General features: G+C 36.6%; 1 protein-coding gene across 1 annotated transcript in view; it reads right to left on the reverse strand.

The window, feature by feature from the left end:
• Nucleotides 1-6768, reverse strand: part of LOC107594755 (A-kinase anchor protein 13-like) — a 72700-nt gene extending 65932 nt beyond the window's left edge. Inside the window, 1 exon segment of the mRNA XM_016284929.1 lies at nt 6624-6768. The gene's annotated coding sequence lies outside the window, so the exon portion shown is untranslated.
• Between the last annotated feature and the right edge of the window lie 2936 nt (nt 6769-9704).

Genomic DNA, 9704 nt, shown 5'->3' on the forward strand with positions numbered 1-9704 from the left:
GGGGTGCAACTCCGGGCCCCGCGGGGAAAGAACCGATGGGGATGTTTTTATGCCGTTTACCCTCATAGAACAAACAAATTCCTTAATTAACAACCAGTCTGACATGCAATACTTCAGCCAGCCATTCTTTCATTGGTTAAAACAGCGCTGCTATATTTAAGGTGAAAGGTGAATAGATAAACAGACAGCTCTAATAATACCCATTCTAATCCTCTTCTCTTGTACTCAGATTGCTCTACCTTCCCTCTTCACACAACCTTCACATTTTACCTTTAATATCTGGTTTTGCAATGCAAATTACTTTTTTTTTTTTTCAGCATCGTCTTGTTTTCCAGAAGAAAACATATCAGCACACATTTACTTGGGAGGCAAAATTGTGTAAGATAAGTTTTGTTCTCAGAAAATACACATTTTCTTGCGACTTCTTTTTTCTCTATAGCTGCTTTTAACACTTTATTTTAAAGACCAATTCTCACTATTAACTAGCATGCATATTACTAGTGTGCTCTCTGTTTATTAGCAGTTATATATACATACAAATATTTGATTGTATGTTAATATGCAAATATATGATTTCATGCTAACTAGTAACCCTGCATTGGTACACGGTCTCTCAATACTCCAAATTCATTAACATTAGAACTAGGTTAAGAACAAATACACGTACATGAATGTTTTGTGAATAAGGCAGAATTTTGCGTATGCGTATGAATATGAATAATCTATGCAATTATTAGTTAATGAGACTCAAGAATATTGATTTAAAAAAGTGATTTCTTCTGTGCAGGACTGAAACGCCTGGCTGAACCTGAATGCCGTAGTGACAAGTGAAACTGCCTTTAAGCTGTCTAACATTTCACTACAATACACCTGTGCTGTAAGATGATATATACCTATATAAGCTTATACTTCAAATACATGGACGATACGTGGAGTTCATCTACATCAAAGGAGAAACATGGCTTCCCACCTTGAGGTGTGGCTCTTCTGGTTTCCTTTCATAATGTTCTATTGCACAAAGAGTAATGCCAGCAACAATTTAAAAGGGGAAGTTGTTTCATCACACACTTTGAAACACTTTGCTGATGTGACAATAACAAAGATCAAATATAGATTTCCTCTCAGCTGAAATGGTTACAGAAACCTCTTTCTCTGACACCTGCTTATTCATAGTAATGAACAATACTGACTTCATGAGGACGGAGGGAAATCAGCAGACCTGGAGACAAACTGAGTTTTATCAACACGGGCATTTAGAAACAGTTATATGAACAGACTGAGATAGAGCTGGGTACATATACATATTATATATAGGTATATATATTTATACCACCTGCAGGGATGGTGTATTTTTGTAGGCCAGTTCAGAAGTTAGCATCATCGATCCTTTATATTCATCCTCCCGGTTTCCACAAAAAATATTGATCAGCATAAATGTTTTCAATATTGATAATAATAAGAAATGTTTCTATAGTGGCAGATTTCTGAAGGATCATGTGACACTGAAGACTGATGCTGAAAATTCAGCTTTGCATAACAGGAATAATTCACATTTAAAAAAAAATAAACAGAGAACCCTTATTTAAAATTGTAATAATATTACATAATCGAAACTTGACGAGAATTACTAAAAAACCTATCAGCATGTTTCACCCTCAAACGAAGCATTCCATCGCATGATGATCCATGAGGACCCTGCAATCAATGTCTTTTCGAATTTCATGCATCTGCAAAATGACAAATTATAATAATTCGATCTGACCTAACAATCGGGGCAGCTTATCTGAATTATGAGATAATTATCATGTGTCAAGACTCTGAAAGGAGGCCCAAGAAGATTATTAGGCCTTTGAGTTTGGGTAAACCTCAGTAATCAGCATAGTGCAACTTTTGTGCGGCAAAATACTGCACAGTCAACGTTTAAAACAGGCAATAACATGCTCAGGTATTGGCCTTGGTAGTCTCGAAATAATCAGGGCTGCATAAGTGCCTCAGGTGTAAAATTTAATTAGCGGACAATGTTGCTGAAGAAACAGCTACTTTTGTTTTGCTTTTTAATCTTTTTTGCCCCCAAGTGATATAACAAGCCCCTACTCTATATTAAAATGTATTTCCATATCAAATAAGCCTGTCTTTTTGAAAACAAAGCAGAGTAATTATGCACACACTAGGAGTAATTTCATACAAAAGACTACAATTTGTACAGTATATGAGTCCAATCGAATTCTAGCTGGATAGTTAGATGGATATGAATTATCATAAACCCTAGAGGTTTCTGATATGACAGTCGTTCTCAGCTGGTGGGTTGCGACCCAAAAATGGGCCACAAGTCTGATAGGATAAGTTTGTGGACAACAGGAAAGAAAATGCTAAATGCAAATAATGAAACAGTACAATAAAGATTCTTCTATACCACTATATGCTTATACAGAGAAAGAGATACAAAGAGAGAGAGAAGAAACTAATCCAACGAGGAAGTATTTTGTATTAGTAGTAATGACACACCGAAATGATTTTTTTAACGACACCAAATTTAAAGTTTTCCTTTAGCTGAAAAACAAAACCAAAATTTAATAAAATTAAAAAAAATGCAATTAAATTTAGGTAATTGGGTAATGAAACTATTTGTTGTTCAAGATGTCATGTTCTTCAAGGAAAAGTTCACCCATAAAAATAAAAATTGCTGAAAATATACTCTCTCAGGCCATCCAAGATGTAGACGAGTCTGTTTTTTCCATCAGATTTGGAGAAATGTATCATTACATCACTTGCTCGCCAGTGGATCCTCTGCAGTGAATGGGTGCCGTCAGAATGAGTGTCCAAACAGCTGATAAAAACATCACAATAACCCACAAGTAATCCCCATGATTCCAGTCCATCAGTTAAAATCTTGTGATTGTAAGAAAAAAATATTAAGGCATTTTAACCACCCATAATAACACTTCTCCCAGTGAAGTCGTCTACCCTGTCCTCCACAGACATATTTGTTTCCAACTGTTTTGGACTGGATTTCACTTTTAAACGATGCTTGATTTGTACATATTTCTCTCCTGATTCAGACAAGATGACTTTTTACGGGAGAAAGCAATATTATAGATACAGGACTCGTATGTTAGATGGAAGCAACGGTTTAAAGATAAAAACGTCTTAATGATGAATTTGTTTCTTACATGCAGCTTTTCACTTCACAAGATGTTAACTGATGGACTGGAGTGGTGTGGATTACTTGTGCATTATTGTGATGTTTTTATCAGCTGTTTGGACTCTTATTCTGACGGCACCCATTCACTGCAGAGGATTCATTGGTGAGAAAGTGATATAATACTAAATTTATCCAAATCTGTTCCAGTAAAGAAACAAATTCATCTAACTTGGCCATACCACCCACTCCTAGTCTGAATAGCCAAATAAATAGGTTTACAATATAGGTAGGGCACTATTTTTGGCATTATTCAGAGGAAGTACTAAAACATACACCACATGACCAAGTTCAGTGCAGTTGCTTGCCAATAGTGTGAGCAAAAACTTGATCGTACTATATAGAAAATTGTACAGCATCAGGTAAATACCACTGTTTTTGTTTCAAGCACATTGAACAGCAACACTCAATAGTGACATTTGATACTGGTGTCCCTTACTGACACCGGATCGTGACTACTGAGCCTGCTTCTTTTTTACATTTGAGAAAAGACTTGGCAAGATCAGCCAGTATAAACATGTTTGGTTTAAAGATATATAGCTTAACTGGGGGGAAAAAAGAAGTATAACAAACAGGAATTTCAGTTTCTCCCTGCATCAAAAATGAGACATCAGATAAACATCTGCAAAGAACTGAAAATGTGAATGAAGTAGTTCTCAGTGACACGAGTCTCAAGATTTGTCATGAATGTCATAGTGCAATATTATGTCAACAATAAACCCCGAGTCATTATGAATGCAAAATTATAAATTGTCCTTCTGGGTGTGGAAACTGAGTGCTATTAAATGTCATTTGAGACATAAAGCCTCTTTTATTACTCTGACCTGAAAAGACCACACCTTCTGATCAATGCACGTTTTGAAGTGGTTCCTGATCTACTGCAGTTCAAAAGCTGCAGTGAAATCGTAACTGTTTGTAGTCTATGGAGTTCTCCAGAAAGCCACATTAGTAATGCTTGAGTGAGTGAGTGAGTGTGTGTGTGTGTGTGTGTTTTGGGGGAGGGTCACAAATGAAAGGTGTGGAGGTGGAGCTTGATGTGTAACTACTTGTTTTTTTTTTAAATTGCCATAGCAACAATGATTGAAACTTCAAAGCATGAGGGCCACAGTTCTGTCCAAGACCATGAGATAAGTGTTACAGCTGGAAAACCACAGCAAATTTATCAACATACCCATTGAAAACCATCTGTTTAATCAGATCTCTACCTGACAAGACAAGCAGCACTTTTATTCCTCAAACACTACCATTCAAAAGCTTGGGCTCAGCAAGATTTTTTAAAGACATGTATGCTCAAGGACACATTAAATTATGATAGCAAATACATTTTTGTTATATTTCTATTTTTTTTTTTTTTGGGGGAGGGTCACAAATGAAAGGTGTGGAGGTGGAGCTTGATGTGTAACTACTTGTTTTTTTTTTTAATTGCCATAGCAACAATGATTAAAACTTCAAAGCATGAGGGCCACAGTTCTGTCCAAGACCATGAGATAAGTGTTACAGCTGGAAAACCACAGCATATTTATCAACATACCCATTGAAAACCATCTGTTTAATCAGATCTCTACCTGACAAGACAAGCAGCACTTTTATTCCTCAAACACTACCATTCAAAAGCTTGGGCTCAGCAAGATTTTTTAAAGACATGTATGCTCAAGGACACATTAAATTATGATAGCAAATACATTTTTGTTATATTTCTATTTTTTTTTTTTTATTCTTTCTTTTAGGCTTGCTGCGGTGGTCTATGCTGTTGTGATCTATGTGTTCGGCGGTACACTGAATACATTACTTGCCCACCGTGGTACTGCCCCCACTGTTTTATAGAAATAAAAACCATTTAGTTCAGTTGGACAATGGATGCTACAATTGTAAACTGAAAGCATCTGCTCTGCTCCATATAGCACACACACCAAAGCCACAGCACAGTCAAAGACTATAGAATACCCAAGACGTGTCACTCGGAATGGGCAAAAATGCAACGCTCAATATGGCCGCTCTATCGAAGGAAGCACCGCCTTCTGAATAAAAGAGCCAATCACTAATCAGTAAAGTAACGGCACTTCAGCTGCTGTTAGAATTCCCGGTTGCTATAGTAACAGTCAGCGTTCTGGAAATTTGCGATTTAAAATGCTATTTTAAAAAACTCCAGTTCACGTTAATTAAAACTCCAGTACAAGTCTGTACACTGCAGAAAAACATGGATCTACTTCAAATTTCTTTTGAGAGAAGTATTATTTTTTTATTGATTGGCCATTATTGCACGCTATAAACACATGTAATGTCTGGAAGCCGGAGGGTGCCCTCGCACAGAAACCACATTTGCATCACAATAGTAATAGAGCTCCTGATGTTCCAGGAAATCCCTAATATGGACAAAGACATCCAGCTGTCGCTGTAGCTGACTTAAAAGAGATAGAAACGTTTTGAATGACGCAATATTAAGACAATAAACACTCGACTGCGGCAATGTATAGTTTATCAGTGTTCTTCAAGCCATCTCGGGTATTTTCATAATAATTTTGTATATTTATAATCCATTGCTTATCAACATAACCTTTTTTACACTATAGAATATATTTTCTGACACATTCTGTGATAAGAAGCCACATCAGATCACAAAAGTTATTTCAAACACTCAACTGATGTTGTGGAGTAAAAACATGTTGTAACGTTCTCTTTTGTTGGACAGCAGGTTTAGAAACGCTTCTCATTACAAGTCATAGTCATCACGGCATGTGTTGTTTTCAAATTCGCGTTATAAGCGGGGAGGCATTTCCTCATCTCAGCACGCAGACTCACGGACACACACAAACAGAGCCAGTTCCGAGAGAAATAAAATGCACAGAAATTATTTAAAATCAAAATCGAAAAAAAAATAAAACAAAATAAAAACAAAAAAAAAACACAAAGTAATGACTACTGTACTGTACTCGCTTAAGAAATCAGATGGCGGGAATAGAGGAGGGATCGAGCGGGATTTTGTGTTGCCATCGATCTGCGGCCTCTTTTTAATGAAAGGCCTTACGCATTTGTCAATCATGCCTGCTTGTTATTTAGGGAATGAACCCAGCGTTCTGATTGGTCAAACTCTTCTTCTTTTGTGTTGCTTGATTTGAGTACTATGCGAGCACAGGCGTCACCAGGTTTTTGCATATTTTAGAGCGACAAATCATGCCAGCGTACTTTGAGGTTAAAATGCGCTACGCAAAACGCATACAAGTTGGCAGGTCTGCGTAACATTAGAAAACATTTAAACTACTGAAAAAAAGAAATTTAAAGAAATTCTAAATTCATTGTCTGCTGTCGATCACACTGCTCAGTTTGCTCTATACCTGGCTCAGAACTCATGCCACAGGTTTTTATTACATATATTTCATATGCATTTCTCCTCACATTTTAACAAACTCCTTGCATGACATCTTACCTCAGATCTTGAGAACTCCAAGTTGAGTCCAGCAGAGTTCATAGATCCATTATTTCAGCATATTACGTGAATCAAACTTACAAAAAAGCACACCTAAATCTTCACGCATCTCCAGTGTACGGCAGGTTAGGTCACAGCGCTGATTACTGCGAGCTAAATGCAGCTTTGTGTTTGGCAGCAGTTAAGAGCCGTGTGATGTCATGGGTGGGGGAGGATGAGGAGGCTGTGGCTCAGGTGTCTGTTTCCAAGAGCACTTGAGTAACAGAGGCCACTGCTGCTTACTGTGCCGTCTGATGCCTGTCTGGTTAAAGGGGTCATATGATGCTATTTTAAAGATCATTATTTTGTGTATTTGGTGTAACAGAATATGTTGACATGCTTTAATGTTCAAAAAACACATTATTTTTCAAATACTGTACGTTATTGTAGGCTATGCCCCGCCTCTCTCAAACGCTTCGTTTTCTACAAAGTCCACGGCAGGTTAGGTCACAGCGCTGATTACTGCGAGCTAAATGCAGCTTTGTGTTTGGCAGCAGATAAGAGCCGTGTGATGTCATGGGTGGGGGAGGATGAGGAGGCTGTGGCTCAGGTGTCTGTTTCCAAGAGCACTTGAGTAACAGAGGCCACTGCTGCTTACTGTGCCGTCTGATGCCTGTCTGGTTAAAGGGGTCATATGATGCTATTTTAAAGATCATTATTTTGTCGTGTGTTCTCTAGTCTACAATTAGTTTTAAATACAAATAAAACAAAATGTATGGTTTTTAACAGAAATCTATCACATGTTGAATATTTGCCTAAAATTCTCTCATTGGACGGCTCTGAGATTGATTATGTTGAATGCTACAAATACCTTGGTCTCTGGCTTGATAGCAAATTGTAATTTGAAACTCACATAAATGTACTGCTCAGAAAGGTTAAATCTCATATCGGTTTTCTTTATCGTAACAAATCTTCTTTTACACATTTTTCAAAACAGCTTTTGGTTAAAATGTCAGTTCTCCCAATTTTGGACTATGGTGATATAGTTTACAGGTCTGCTTCAAAAACTCTCCTTCATAAACTGGATATTATTTACCATGCAGCAATCCGCTTTGTGACTGGAGCTTAATTTAACACTCACCATTGCCACTTGTACTCTTTATTGAACTGGTCTTCTCTTCATTCTCGTAGACAAATTCATTGGTTTCTGTTCATTTATAAAACTCTTATCGGGAAAACGCCATTATATTTACAGTCACTTCTTAATATTCATAATACAAGTCGTAATCTGCACTCTAGTAGTTTCATTAATTTCTGCATACCTAAAGTCCGTACGTCCTTTGGTCGTTGCTCTTTTCAGTTTTCTGTTGCATATGATTGGAATCATCTGCAGCAGACTTTAAAGCTTAGTTCATTTATTTCGCTCTCTTCCTTTAAAAATTTAATTCAGTCAATAGTACAAGACCATTGTACTTGTTTTTAGTTATCTGTTTGTTTTTATATGTTATCGTTTATAATTGTGTTATTTGTAACTTTATTATGTTTTTTATTGTATTGTACCTGCTTTTTATGCTGCCTCTTGGCCAGGTCGTCATTGTAAATGAGAAATGGTTCTCAACTGACTTACCTGGTTAAATAAACTGCATTATTTTTCAGACTAAAGATAAGAATTAAACAGACAAAAAAAAATACCTGATTAAACTTTTACAAAACTTAAATTATGAATACAGTGGCTAGTCATTTAATTAATAAATGCATAAATAAATAAATAACTTTAATGTACAGCTTAGATATTATTACTGTGTTTTTAAACCGCATTATATTTTTATTTTTTAGTATTGCATTGAAGGCTTTTATTGTGGATTTAAAAATATCACAATTTTAGGTCCTAAAGATATAAATAAGTAAAAAAAAAAAAAAGCATACTTAGTTTTCAGAATATATGTTGTATAAACACTGTCATTAGGCTAAATAGTACGGTATGTCGCCTACACCTGTTGACTTTTTAACAAGATGAATCGACAGTCAAATTTAATTTCTTTATAACTGATAAGCCGCTTAACAGTAAACATTTCTAAACATTAACCCTGTTTTGATGTTTGCCCTGTTAAAAGCACGTCCATAATAACACATGCCGGGTATTTCCAGAAAGTATAACTAAACAAAAGCGGTCAAGCATTCACGCGCCTCTACATTTCTCCTAGAAATAAACCACTTACCTCAAAACTAAACACCTCTACCGCCGTGTTTCGCCTTTAGGACGCACGAGGATGCAAATAAACTGGAAACATCGGATGAAATCCACGTTTCATGATACTCTTTGAGGAAACACATTAACCGTGATCTTTAACCAGTGGGAAGCAAATGCTGATGATCAAAAAAACTTTCCTATCAGTGGTTTTGCTTCTTCCAAGCGGTGGCCCAGAAATCCGAATCCACCATTGAGACGCCTTGAAATCTTAGCTCGTTTTTTCCCTTTCTACAGACGTGTGTACACCGAAAAGCATAATCGTTAGTTTTTATTATTTATAAGGAATAGAACCTGATGATCGAACAGAAATCCGCTTCAGTAGTCTCTATAAAATTATCACCCAAAACGCGTAATTCTGTAATCACAAAGGACTGTGATTGGTCCATCTTGATCAGCGATGAGAAAATAATCAGGTATCATGTGACAAGGACTGCGTCAGCAGCGGTTTGAATAATACATTCATATTAGTAATGACACTAAGAACAGTTGCTATACAGGGAATTTAAAATACACAGTAAATAGTTCAAATGTAAAAATGATGTTGACCAATCACAGACAACCTCCGTGCCGTCTAAGCCACGCCCTTCTGATTTCCCTCGTGAAGAAAAAGAAACATTATTTTGATGTGCGTCTCTACTAGAGACTGTTCAGGAGTTTGATTTCCAAGAACATTTTATTGATTATTTTTCCTTATGCACTTCCAGTCTACCTTTTTTTGTTTGTTTGTTTGTTTGTTTGCATGCTGGTTTGTTTGTTTGCATGCTTGTTTGTTTGTTTTGTTTGTTTGCTTGTTTGTTTGCTTGCTGGCTTGCTGTACCGCCGTGTTTCGCCTTTAGGACGCACGAGGATGC

The sequence above is a fragment of the Sinocyclocheilus grahami genome, unplaced genomic scaffold, assembly GCF_001515645.1.
Source record: "Sinocyclocheilus grahami isolate Dianchi unplaced genomic scaffold, SAMN03320097.WGS_v1.1 scaffold190.1, whole genome shotgun sequence".
Classification (NCBI taxonomy): domain Eukaryota; kingdom Metazoa; phylum Chordata; class Actinopteri; order Cypriniformes; family Cyprinidae; genus Sinocyclocheilus; species Sinocyclocheilus grahami.